The sequence below is a fragment of the Amblyomma americanum genome, chromosome 3 (genome assembly GCF_052857255.1).
Source record: "Amblyomma americanum isolate KBUSLIRL-KWMA chromosome 3, ASM5285725v1, whole genome shotgun sequence".
Taxonomy (NCBI): domain Eukaryota; kingdom Metazoa; phylum Arthropoda; class Arachnida; order Ixodida; family Ixodidae; genus Amblyomma; species Amblyomma americanum.
In genome coordinates this window covers 135,678,534-135,693,078 of record NC_135499.1, presented here as the reverse complement: position 1 = coordinate 135,693,078, position 14,545 = coordinate 135,678,534, and the positions used below count along the sequence as shown (strand labels likewise).

General features: G+C 43.1%; 1 long non-coding RNA gene across 1 annotated transcript in view; it reads right to left on the bottom strand.

Annotated features, from left to right (window-relative positions):
* LOC144123337 (uncharacterized) overlaps positions 1–14,545 on the bottom strand; it is a 67,488-nt gene that overhangs the window by 16,467 nt on the left and 36,476 nt on the right. The window lies entirely within an intron of this gene.

Genomic DNA, 14,545 nt, shown 5'->3' with positions numbered 1-14,545 from the left:
ACACACACACGCACGGACGCCCTCACACACACGCGCACACGCACACGCACGAACACACGTACGCACACACACACTCTCTCTTTCTCGACTTACCGCAACACATGCCATAACAAAATACAACGAAAAACACGGTAACGATTTCTACGCTGTTAACAAAACGCATGACGCACACAATATCGATATCATGGGCGCGTGCTTGCATGTACAAACCGGCAGCACGTCTGTACTATACGTTGACATGGGGAGCATTGTTTAGCACAGCTTCTGTCACACTCAGTGTCCACGCGTGTTCGGAATATCTTGTTTGATTCACATGATACATAGCTAATAACCCTAACAGAGAGTACACATTCTCCCGGTTCGTCTATGCGATGGTCAAACAGACCGCTTGACTTTGCCACACAGGCATAACTGCTAGTTTTCTCGAGCCCTTGCCTCACAGTACTTATTGCATACTTTGTTTTCGTCAGGGCGGCAGGTTTTCATCTTGGAATAGAGTGGTGTTTTTTTTTTCACTTAATGCATCTATTTTCATGCGCACCAAATATTTAATGAAATGCAGTTCTAAACAAAACGCAATGACTGAATTGGCAGAGCTCCGTACACAACTTTATAAAGTCGTGGCTTGTGAGCCAATTTGTATCACGCTGTCGTTTTCTTTTTTCCACTTTGTAATGAATTGTTTTTGGCATTAAAAATGACTGAACTAATAATTTTTCTCCGATAAACAGCACATATCTGGAAAGAAAACTTTCTCCTATCCTCATATTGGTTTCAGTGATTTTTGGCTTCCTTCATGTGATTCACAGCTTTAAAAAATATATGTTTTTGAAGAGATAACCTTCACTAGGCTAGGTGAAGCAGTTGTTGGGTAGGTCTGAGAATAACCTTGAACGATCTTCAGCCCAACCATGTTAGCCGTGCATGATCATATGTGGTACAGTTATGGTGTCGAACCCTTGAACCCTGACCTTGACCCATGATTTTTAGTTAACCTTTGACCTCTGACCGTTGACCTCTAACTTTGGGTGACCTTTCGGTTGACCTTTGACCTTAAAAATATCCGATGGGGTGATGTAAAGTCACGTGATGACATCCCATGGAAGTGCCGTAAGACCATGTGATACCACGTCATAGCCACGTGGTCATGTGGGTATATATAGAACGGCTGTCGCGAGCGTGTAGCGGAGCTACTATGGGCGCGCCTCAGGCGCTTTGCTTTTCGCCGAATTCTAGGGTTAGCCAAGTTAAGCCACTCCCAATTTTGGTTCTACGGAGGTAGCTTTTAGCTCTACTGTCCTTCTGTCTATGCTTCTCGGACTGTATCCGAGGCACCTTATGCAATCATTAAAGTATGGAAAACAAGAATGCCGTTCGCAACCGGAACTTTGAGCATGACCTCCTCAGAGCAGAGTTGACTGTTGTTTATAAGACCTTCAGAGACTCATTTCCGCGATAATTTCAGAATGAATTAATTGAACATAACAGTGTAATTGGCTTAGCATGTAACATCCGCCATAGCTGTTGCCCATTGCAGCAAGCGTAGTACTTTCAGTTGTCGGATTAAAAGGATTGCGTCATCTTCGCTACGCTCGTTTATCCACCACATATGTGTAACGCAACTTGAAGGAATCCTCGTTCTGTGGTTGAAGAGGTATAGCTTGGCATGACAATATTAGAACACATTTCTAATCAAGAGCTGAATATGGTGAGTACCTCTGTGCGAAAGGTTCAACAGAGGCGTTTTGTAGACTCACCAGCTTTTTAAGAAATCTTTGGCACGTGCAGTGAAGCGCTTTCGTGCATTCCCGTTTTGCGTGTCCATCAGAGAAGAAGGTGCCAAGTTTTATATGAACACTTGCTATGAAGAAGGCCTTTAGCACACGGTCGGCAGACAAGCAGGGCGTCAAAAAGGCAAACGCCACGAAGCTTGCTTGGCGAGCAGCAGTCGACATTGTCGTTCCGCTCTCTCTGCTAGTAACTGCCGCGGCATCGTCTTAACGCTATCAAAGGAGCCGGCTTGACTGAAGGCGGGCTTCTCCATCAGAGCAGTGGCCCTTGTTCCTGGTATAGTTAATGAGGCAGCCCTCCGCCGCTTGTTACAAAGAGCGTCTCGCCTTCGGGGTTAGCCGGGAACGCGAGTGCCTCGAGACTGAGCACTTGTAGTTAGCGTTGGCGTGCGGACAAATGCCACGCTTGGTGTAAAAAAAAGAACGGATAGAAAAAAGCGCCAACGATTTGGAGGGGTCACGCAAGATCAAATTGCTATGAGAAATAGGCGGCCTTTCAGAGACATCTGGTTCGTTCAACGGTTCACTTCCTTGATACTGGCTTTAGCTTTCTGTGGCATTTTTGCTTTCCTCTCAAAACGAAAAAAGCATCATCTTCTACGCTTGTCTCTTGATCAATTCCCCGGTCCTATTTAAAGCGCAAATATTCATAAACACACCTTGCACGTAATGACTAATCAAATAGTGTCCTTATTATCATTACGTTGTTTTATTAGCACGTTTATTTTTTGCTCTGGGCATACATTTTCGCGTTGGTGCTGAAAGCCGGGTACTGAATTTTAATAATTGTTTGCCGCGGCAAAGGTATCGTGATCACTCTATGTAGCCAAGTATTCATCTTATTAGGGACGCATTTGCAGTAGGGGCGCCAGTACCTTACCAGACGCGGGAAGGAAGTCAGGACATGGAACGCACTACTGGTTGTGGAGACCCTGCGGAACAAGCAGTCGCAAAGGACATGCCGTGTCTGAATCCGGTGAAAGGGTTCCCGCGTGTGCACACGCGCTGTGGAGTAAGAGCCGAAGCAAGTTTGGGGTGAGCGACAACAGAACAGAGCTTCCCATGTCATCAGAATATGTTGTATCAACAGCAGTGCTTCCTATAAAAACAAGGTGTGCCGCTGAGACCTCAAAGACTCTTCCTGAATTTCCTGGCCATCGCCTCCTTTCAGTTTGTTTTTCTGTGGAGGGAGTCTTAATGTATAGTCGTCCGCAGACTTGTCTAGAGCGATAGAACGGCACACCACGGAGTACAGTTTGGTCATTTACGAGCGGCCTAATGCTCGAAACATGGCCTTATGATGCATGCACACTTTCATGAAACATATTTAACACCTCCTGTCATTAAAAACTGAATCGGGCCGTCCAGGCTGCGGTGATTGTCATCAATGGAGAACATAGTCCGCGGCTTGAGCGCTTTAGACAAGTGTGTGCACGACTGCAAACTCCAAAGCTTGACTGCACAGGTGCTGTTTAATAACGTTACCATATTTCTCAATGCCTTCTTCTCGCCTATTGTGAGCGAGAAGACAAAGGCAAGGCTGTGGAGCAAGCAATGAAGTCGTTATTTTAACTTTAGGTACTCGAGAATGCCAGGATGTCACACTTTACACCACATATGCCTTTCTGCTAATTCTCCAGTAAGAACGCTAGGAGCAAGCCCCCATATAATTTCTACAATTTATGACGAATAACTAATTACCAGAGCATTTCGTTAATCAAGGATACTTATTCTGTTATGCTGCACACTAGCAAAAAATTGGACGGTAGGAATTCACTCCATATTCGCTGCTTTTCCTCTCCACAAGTTCACTTCGCATTTTTTTCTGTGCTCGGGAAAGACTTGTCTCGTGGGCCCAAATTTTAGTCGCAGTGCACATGCGGTGTGTCTTTTCCTGTAAGTATCCAGAAATCCATCCTGAAACAATAGTTTGTAATAATAAATGAGGAAACTTTAGTCGCAGAGTCGTTTTCTAAATTCACTGTGAGGTACTTCGCATGACAATTTTTGTCGCGTTTAAATCACTGCTTGGACATTGAACAGTGCTCTCTCAGTCCCACTGGCAAACTTAGCGCTTGTTGCACCATCTCGCGGCTTTTATTACTGGTCCTGGTCAATTTATGCAGCCAGTTTAGGGAGCTAAAAATTGAAACATTTGTCCTGGGAAAAATAACTCTCCATCAGTGGCAACAAAACCGACCTTTGTGTGCGCACTAAAGCTTTCGGGGGGCTACTCAAATAAAAGCAGGTCATCTGCAAATACTCTAGTTTTCAAAATATATCTTCTCGTTTTGCGGGTCCATGTGTCATAGCTGTAGGTCGGCTATGCCGTTTGGAGGATCTCTTTTGAGAGCAATCTGGCACTCCGTTCTTCACTTGTATCTGACTGCAGACGTTTTCAAGATGACCACAAGACTGCCGTAATTTTAATGTTTTAAGTCATATTTAATATATGCTAAATAATTGCAGCGAACCCCAGTTGCTATGAAGCGATATGTTGCACTTTTTCCTGCCATTAGCAATACATTGATACCATTATATTTCACCTTGAAAAGGTTTTGAAGGCAACCCTACAACGGTCGCAGGACATCAGCTAAATGATTAGACAGCCACCGACAACTTCAGAAAACGCACTCATGAGCTCCACTTCGACAAAGTTCTCAGTGAATAGCAGAGTAACGTGGAAGTTGACGGGCTGATACTCTAAGAAATCGTTATAAAAGCGAAATGAGGTGTACGTAAAAGATATATCCAAAAAAGGCACTTTCCGCATTAACGCTGTAAACATACTTGCAGAAGGACAACCATGTAGATTGATGTACTAAGGATTCAGTTAACTTGGTTTTAAATTAAAGTAGACTGAAATATCTGACCACCCCTTTCAATGTCCGAGGCTTCTCACTAAGGCTATACTTTACGCGTGTGTTGTAGTGTTTGCTGCATATATTACCTATTATTGCACAGCCAGCACTATAGAATTTGAACCCTGCGCTTAAGTATCTGCATCGACGAGCGTTTTATGTAATGCTGAATAACTACCATCTGAAGTAAAGCTTGTATTTTCGTTCTCTAACTTTCTATAGCACACAGACTAACTTTATAATTAATGAAGTTACGCGGCCCAGCAAACTGCTACCAAAATATTCACGAATTGATCAGATGCGTGCGTGCTGGACAAGCAGCATTACGCGCTCAGTTGGCTCTACTTGATATTTCACCACGGAGAACGATCGCTGCTGTTGTGTTCAACAGCGAAACTACATCTCTGTATTTAAATTCTCATTATTACGAATATGCTGCCAATGCCGCCAAAAGGGATTTTGTAAATACGGAATCATAATGCCTTTTATGCTACGCTTTTTCTCGTGTGGTTGTCGCGGAAAGAGGTTCCTCTCTAGGGGGCTGTGGAATTCTGATAGGTTTTGCAACGTTTGCAATTCACTCTTATCTCTACGAGTTATTAAGCGGTGCACGTCGGGAACTCAGCACGTTAGCTGCTTCTTCCGCCTCGTTTGCAAATACTGTAGAGAAATATTAAGCGCTTGTCATCGGAATCACAACACAAATTAAGCGACAAAAAAGGCTTAAACAGCAGTTGAAAATAACCGCTAATTGGAATGAATAAAATATCAGGAATATATATACCAGTTGTTTCTAAAGTAATGGCAATGAACAGCGATACAACCATGGCGGGACAAACTGGACAAACTCCTCGCACTGGTGCGGTGCAAAGTGCAATACTGAAGTATTGAACAGCCTTTTAAGTAAGTTACTAAATAAAAATCTCCCGTCATCAATAAAGTGTTACTCTTGGTAATGCGTAACAACCAGCTCTAGTGAAACAAATCAGTCAGCCTTAAAAATAAACTAACTAGAGGTTGCAGTATTTACCATATCTCGATGATTTTCTATGCCGGTACTTCGGTGAATGTCCGCCTTCTGCTGCGGACATGTCTAGGAACAAAGAATTCTAGAACAAGACGCTTGCAAGAATTTGGATTTAAGGCAAGAAATGAGGAAGACCGCAACTTGTAGCTTACGGAAAAGAGTAAAAGCCAGAGGCTGCACATGCTACCGCATGTTCAATAGCGTCCACGGCCTTTTCTAGTGTCTTGACCATTCCATAATATGCCAAATGTGAAGTGCTTGAAAAAAAAAATATTGTCAGCCGCAGAATCTACGTAGGTGTGGATCTGTCACCGCTATGTCATCTCAAAATTGACTTCCAGGCTAACGCAATCCCGAACGCTTCAGCGGCAAGACTTCGAACGGCATGTTCAACAGTGAAATGCGTGCAATGGGCTCGTTTTTCAAGCAAAACCTAAATCGCGCAGCAAAAGGTTTCATTGACAAACAACGCTGTCCTTGAAAGCAAGAGTTTCTGGACACACTTAGGTTTATCTCTGGCCTGCGGGCTACAGGAAATTGCAAAAGATTTTTTTTTCACATCTGCAGCATGTTGTTATAGTTTTGTTAACCCTTACCATGTGCTGAGTTGGACGTTTCATTCATTGGTTTTCCTGTGGCTCAACAATATAGAACAAGACACAGCTTAAATAAGGACTGTTAGAGAATGCAAGGACTTTCTTCATGCCGAAGATTAAGGCATTTGAGGAATAAAAATTCTGCAGAGACACTGAAGATTGCTTACGTGTGCGAATGTTAAAGCATTACTGTCCCGGGGTGCCTTGTTTACGCGTAATATTTGTTCTTTTCTACGAGTTTATGTGTTTCCGCTTGTGACATCACTCGGATCCTCTACGATGAATGATTAGATCACAGTTCGGATACAAATGTCTGGGAACGCATAGAAATGACGGTGCATATGTCGTTGGTTCGAATTCCTGTCTCAGGCTATAATCTAACTTGACTAGAACACGTTAGCTGTATGCAACGAGAAACCGTATGACACTACCCGGAACGCTGTACGACAAACGGTTGCGGTACAATTTGGGTACAAATGTCTGGAAAACTGGCGCCTCATGGAGGTCGGCCAGTGGCAAGTACATAAAGAGGAACAACATGGGCCATCTGTCGTGGCGGTGCTCGGTATGGTATGTGCTACGTACGGCGGCTTTGTGATGTTACCCTATTTTTTTTGCCATCACTTGGCGCACGCGCGCGCGCACACACACACACACACACACACACACACACACACACACACACACACGTCGCCGGCTTTTCTCGTAATGCCAAATGCGTTCGCATTATTAAATAACTAAAGCAGACCCATGCGTGCCCTGATTTGTTCGTGCACTTCTCCCCTCTTTCTCTTTTTTTAGATTGGAAGATGCGTCACCTAGAACGCTATGGGCTAGGGCTACCCTTACAGCGTTCGCTACGTGTCGATATATATCGCTCTCAAAAAGACGCAGGGCTGGCCATATACTGAATACTGAAGAAAGTCTAACTAACAGCTACGAGGGGCCAACTTCCTCATTATGCGGCAGCTATCAAAACCCATTTTCTTCCTTCGATTTGTTTCTAATAAATGCAAAAATATCAAGAAAACATTCTTTGTGAGCAGCTCCTTGGATGAAGCTATGGACGATAAATGTACCCGTATATTTTCCTTCTGTCGAAAGTGGGCGCCACTCTTCGTCTTTTGTCTGAGTTTCCACACCATGTGCTCAGAAGGAGACAACAAAAAGAAGTCGCGAAACACTCAATTCTCCGGCTAGCTGTAGAGCAAGCAGCCGACGGTGATGGACGACCAGTCTAAAAAATGTTGCGCTACGAGATATTGCCGGACCGCTCCGACAGCAGGAGGTAGCTCCCATCTTCAGCCACCCGAAGACACATGCAGCAGTAAAAGCAGTGTTTACTTGCTCAACAACGAAGGGCATGACTTTGTTTTCTCGCCATGTCAATAAATCTCTTTTGCTTCCCTTTCCAATATATTTGCCCCCATATACGCCCTTCGTGCATTGTTCGGCTCGAAGAAAAAAGGCTGTCAGCAATACAAGGAGAGCGCATCAATCAACAATTTATCCTTACGTAGAGTGAAGAAAACAATTCATGCAGACTTGCAGACAGTTTACAAGTTTTTCTTTGAAGACGTATATGAAATAACTTTTCGCCCCCATTCTGTTGAACCCATTCGGGGTCCCCCGACCGAGACCCCGTAGAATATTTGATACGGGTCCCAATTGGACTTATTTTTGGAAATGTGGCGGAGTGCTTGAAGGTTGCTTCACTTCCGCCACCGGTTGGCCCGGTATTGCACTACCTTCGGGATCGGCCTGGGTCTTTATACCGTGCGTCTTTTCTACCCTGTCTTCCTATCCCATCTTTGAACTCTCCTGCTATGTGCACATGGTAGCGATTGTGGCTCGGCTTGAGCCAGAGGGCAGGCCTGTGCACTTTCCTTTTCTTTCTTCCTGGCAACAACAGAAAAACAGACAGAACAGGTCTTGCCAGTGGTGCCAATATTGCACAGAATTTTTCTTTGTTATGCGCGCTTTCTAAAATTGGTACGCGGTATTTTTCAGGTCAGGACACTTGATCAAATATTTTAGCTTTGTAAGACACTTGCGCCGCTTTTGGCAGATAATAGTGGGTTTTCTATTATTTTTGCAAATGTTCCACAGAAAAGCCAAGTTTTCTATAACACACGTACAAAGTATCAGTTAGATGGCATGTCTCTTAACTTCACCAATGACAGTAAAGAGTGCAATTCCACCGGCTCAAAGTTTGATTAACGAGCAGCGAAACACTCAACGCATTCAGCCGACTTCGATACTATTTACGTTATGATCAGGTTATGAGCCTAAAAAACAGTAGATCATTGGACACTAACGATATTCAAATTAAACCTGTTAAGTATGTATTAGAATTGCTAACGTCTGCCCTTGCTCATATTTTTAATCTTGTCCTTGAGACAGGCATATTTCCAACTTCTATGAAATGTGCGAGGGTATCTGCGTTGTACAAAGGCGGTGATCACAATCTTGCGTCCAATTACCGTCCCATTTCTGTCCTCCCAGTATTTTCGAAGGGATTGGAAAAAATTATTCTTTCTCGCATTACAAACTTTTATGATAAGCACAGTATTTTGACAAACTCACAGTATGGTTTCAGAAAGGGACGGTCGCCTGAAGCCGCCTTGTTAGCCCTGAAGGAAATAATTTTGGAAAATATTAATAATAATTTATTGACAGCCGGAATTTTCCTCGATTTTAGTAAAGCCTTTGACTCCATTGATCACAGTATTCTCATTAGTAAACTTTCATCATATGGAATTCGTGGTACAGCTTTGGCTTTAGTTAAATCCTACTTAGAAAATAGGTACCAGTGCGTATGTATTAACAACCAAAGGTCATCATTCTTACCAATAGTATGTGGCGTGCCACAAGGAAGTATATTGGGGCCCCTTTTATTTAATACTTTTATGAATGATATCGTAAATATTGACACCACAGTTAAATTCATAATCTATGCTGATGATAGCACCTTACTTATTTCTGGGAGTAATATCAGCGCACTAGAGTTAAAATGCAATGATATCCTTACTAAACTATCGGCATGGACTAGAGTAAATAAAATCAAAGTAAACCCAACTAAATCTGAAGCCGTTATTTTTCGTGCTCAGAATAAAACAGTTCCTCCGGTGAATTCATTCGTTTTTCAAGACCAGCATATAGAAATAGTCAGCGAGCATAAGGTTCTCGGTGTGTATTTTTCTGCCCATCTTAAATGGGACGCTCAAATTATTTATATCTCTAGAAAACTGTCTGCTGTTACTGGCGTAATCTCACGCTGCCGCACATTTCTTCCCACAAGCGCTAAACTACAAATATATTACGCTCTATTTCTTTCTCATATTAACTACTGTACACTGGTATGGGCAACAACAACTAAAAGAAATATTAACAAGCTTCTCGTTTTGCAGTGGAAAATTGTTCGTCTTATCGCAAACACCGAACCAACATCAAGTGTTAATTCCACAATAGCATCTTTCAATATGATCCGTGTAAATAATATATATGAATTTCGTTTGTTACAAATAACATACTTTTCTTCCACAGGTATGAGTAATTTCTTGACACAACTTGCTTCCCTTGAATATCGTACACCAAAAGTTAACACTCGTTGTACTGACACTTGGTCCTTACCATAGTTTCGAACTGATTACAAGCTGCAATCCTTGGCTCACAATCTCCCATTTTTTCTAAATAAATATAAAGATACTGCTGGATTTAGTCCAAAACAACTGCGAATATACTTTGTGAAAATGTAATCTGTATTTATTCTTATGTCATCTGAGAAAATGTCTGTCATCACTGTACTCTTTTTTTTTTGCATTCACTCATTATTGATAAACATTCTCTTATCTTATTTCTGCTGTGTTGCTCTCATGCATACGCTGTATAATTTCTTTTCTATTTATTTATTGACGACCACTACTGTATTGTTCATTAATTGTTATTTCGTTTTGTCTGCTGCTGCCATGTAATGGTTTCCTGGGCCTTCGTCAAGCTGTTCGTACAGCTTTTAGCCCAGGTGACCATCCAGATACTTTCTGGAGAATAAAATATGATTTGATTTGATGTCCAAAAAACAAATCTTGTCAATTAGAGTCAGCTTTCAGACGAGTAACAGCGCATACAGGGTGCGCTATTCTCACCTGCTGTCAAGAGAAGCCAGAGAAAAGTTTTGCAAACACGTCACTAATAACAATGACGCTTTCGACGGCGCACGAGCTGCGGACGTTCTCTCGCTTTCGAGCAGCTGTCAGAAGCGCTCAAAACCATCGGAAGTGACAGCGGATAACTGTCGTATTACAATGGCTACAGTGTAAGAAAAGTTTATCTAAGACAGTGAGGACAAACGGCGTCGTGTTTTTGTCAGCGATGTTAAAAGTAATAAAACGACAGCGTCGACGCCACTGACATTTCAGAGGTTTAATCGGACATGATAGGACAAGGCAGTGGAGGCATATCTTGTTCGGCTATATGCAGTCCAACGTTGTGCTGCCAAGGCTTCAGTAAATAGTAAGAAATGAGTTCATCATCTTTGTTTACTTGGCGTCGAGTGGTGCCCCATAAAAATTGGGTTCAACACGTCAAAACTCTCAATACGAGCAGTGCGTCCAAGTTGATGATTTGTGATCTTTTTCATTTTTTTTTCAATTCAAGTGACCTCTGACGTAGCTGTTATAGAATCGCATTTGCTTCAATGGATCGCTCATGCGAGAAAATATTTGTTAGCGGTGTCGACAGTTTAAATTATGAAAGCCAAAAAAAAGTGCTAATGATATAAAACAGGGAGAAGGTAAGAAGCTCTTTTGCGCGTTCTCCCTTGTATGAAAGAAGAGACTCTGAAAGCTGCAAATCGCGAAGCATCTACCGCAAGGTCCATTTTCGTCAACGGCTCGTTACACGCGTTCTCTTTTACTGCGTTAACAGTAAAGTACAGCAACAGGGAGAACCTAAGTGAACACTTCGTCGAATCCTTCATGTTTTTGCGTGATTCGTATTTGTGGTACACTCATTGGTGGCGGCTTTTAAGCCGTGGATCAAGTTGTTGCACTATGTGTTGCTGAGTTTTACTTGCTCCAGGCAACAAAAATGGAGACCTTGGAAGCTGGACGAAAATGCACATCCCAAAGGTGCAGACAGGTGCTTAAATCAAGAGGGTATCACCCATTGCTTGGTTTCTATCCGATAGCTGCGCGCCTTTAATATGTTCGGAAATCTTGACAATAAAGAATCTTCGTGCTTCACTCGCTCCGAACCTTGGTTCGCCACCCACCGCCGAAATTCCACAGAACGAATGATTTGTTTATTTGGCTTCGTATGAGGAAATTATTTATATTATGTTCCTCTGATGTATTCTTTTGTTGTAAGGAAAATGCCTCGTTCTCTATATTATGTTCCTCTGATGTATTCTTTTGTTGTAAGGAAAATGCCTCGTTCTCTTCTTTAGGCTCTTAGGAGTGAGCAGCTAAAGGCTGGAAGGGGAAGCTATTTTCAGGTAATGAAGGCTATGTGATCAAAGTGCGTAGGATGAAAACAGCTGCTAACCCATCATGACCGTTCTTAAAACAAAGCGCTCTATACTTCTGCTTTCGTTTTCTTATTATAACCACTCCATACCGTCATAGCAAAAACCTTGATATCTTAATCTTGCAGAACACTCATCCGTTTTCGTATGCATAAATCCTCGCACCCTCGTGGTAAGAAGCAACTTTCCAGCTGGACCCAGCGTTATAATGACCCAGGAGTGGCCGCTGATGCTCGTTTGTCCGCCCGTGAGACGTATTAAATTATGGCCTAACACCGACAAGGAAGGAGCCGTGCAGGAAAATGATATTAGCGGATATTTCTTAACAGGCAGCTTATTGACCTGTCTCTCGGAGATTTCCTCGGAAACTCTTTTACTCCTTGCGATTGCCATGGAAGTTGAAATCATGTAATCAACGCTCAGTGTTTTTCTGCCCCCGTATGATCTCGCCCATCGCAGTTGCACCGACGCTCGTATGAGGTTACACTCTTCGACTATGTTGCTTGAATGTTCCATGTATACAGCGTTCTCACACCTAGAAGCATCCCCGGGCGTTTTTGTGAGAACATAGGGAGCAATAAAAAGGCTGAATAGATAACGCGGTCTCTCGCTACTTCGGGCGCAGGCGAATTTGAACGAATTGCTCATTATGCGCTTTCGTATGAAAAAGGCTCCGGAATTACTTAGTATCTGTACTGTTAAGCATACATTTTAGATGCGGGTGCCGGCGTTGTCTCCTATAATAGAAAGCCCTCCACTATAGATTGATGCAAATCTTCCCTGGTGATGCCCACGAGAAGTTTGCTTTTAGAGTCAAGTTCTTGATTGCCCTATTTCTGAGCTGTGAGCCCATCTCGCCATCTTGCCTTTTCGAAAGTGTCCCACCTTGAGAAAAAGAAAACCTTGTGCCATGGTGCTCTGTGGCCACGGATGCCCTTGCGCCATAAACATTCATCATCATAATCGAAAGTACGGGGTAAAGAACAGCGGACAGTGTTAAGTTTATGGACTGAGAACACTGCTCGAAGGTGCTAGAATATGGTCAAATTAATATTTTCTGCTTTGCGTCTTCAGCAATATTTAGATAAGTGGCAGCTGATGGCGCAGATAAAGTATGAAGATTCGCGCCACACCCGCATATAAGCAGTTTTGATGGAGCCGCTCGATCTCTTGCTGAATGAAAATTAGTTATACGAAGCGTCTTAAATGGTTCTTTCTTATGAGAGGTTTATTTGGATTGTTTTTTGCTTGAAACCATGCAGTAGAGCAACAACTTAAGCGCCGGACTGTTCTTATATCTGGGCGTACTTAACTCACAAAAAAAAACTACGTAAAGCAAGAACGCTTTCTTTGATGTTAAAACAATACATTTCCTGTGTCCCAAAAAGTATGTCTTCTACGACAGAAACGAGAGCTGAGAGGTGGAAACGCGTGCCTGTAATTGAAAGTTCATCCGGGCGTATACAAGGATCTTTGAACAGACCAAAAGTATCAGGAGTAGTAAGAGCATCGACACTGTATCTCGCATTGTCTCAAGAAAGCAGCGGGCAGGTTGGGTATACGAGTGATTTTTGCTGCTCAACATTACGTCGTTAGAATATATGCAACGGTGAGGACAGAGCTCGAGTAGTGTAGGGTCACTGAAGCATTGTGCTCTGTAAAACACACCTACCGAAACGTGCTGGGTGATGAAGGGGTTGTATACAAAAGACTACTCTTATGTAGAAAAGCGCCCTAGCACTCGTTTAAGAGACCACGAGAGGTCGCTAGGGCAACAGCCGCCTCTTGCAATCTTGCCATCTATTGCCGCTCCTGCGGCAAAGATGGGGATTTCAAGGACTCGGCTGAGTTTAGGCGCGCCGACAGGGTCCAGAAATAAAAATTAGGAGCGTATTTTTAAGCTCGGCCTTAAGGGTATGACGCGATAGTGTTTATGGGTTAAGTCCCTTATATGCGAAATTACTCTTTATCTAATTTAAAATAATCGATCGCTGGGAGTCCGATAACATTCCTGGCGCTGTGGTTCAGCTGTTAAGCGATGCGCCATGGCCCTGCGATGGCAGGTGCTGCCACTGGTGGTGCTTGTGCGACCCAGGTTGCTATTACCGAGCAAACTCTAGCAATCAATCATTAACTGCCTAGTGCCATGGTGTTCAGTTTGCTCACAATCCGATGGGCAGGTTGTGATTACGTCACAAGGTCACGTGACGTAGGAGGCTCTCCCCGGTTTCTTCTCAGGAGACTTTTCATGAATTTTTTGTTCACGGTCAATGACCCCGACAACGACAAGGGACGCCGAAGACGACGCCGGCTTTTCTGCGATACGGGCTCCTAACACAGTCGCGTTAAAAAGCAGCTTTTCCGAGACATCACAAAAGCGTATACCTCGTCGACAGATAGCGCACACCATGTGAGTCTAAGCTTTCGGTCACGTTACACCCGATGTAACTGAGCTATCTAGATAGGACTCTTGAAATATCATGAAGGTATCGCAAGTGTTTAGTACTCTTCTAATATTTTGTATAGTTTCTCTTGTTTTCATGCTTTTTGCGCCTGCATGCACTGGCTTTCGGACTTTCGTGCGCATGAATCGTTCAAAAGAAAATTTATGTTCATAGTCAGCGCTGTGTGCGTCTGCTATTTTTTGTCCTGGTTATTTTTCTTTCTTCAAAAATACTGAAGCTGCGCCAACTCACCCAGTTTTCGGTTCTACTCAATAAAATAAGTTTTGTTTGTTTTTAAATCTG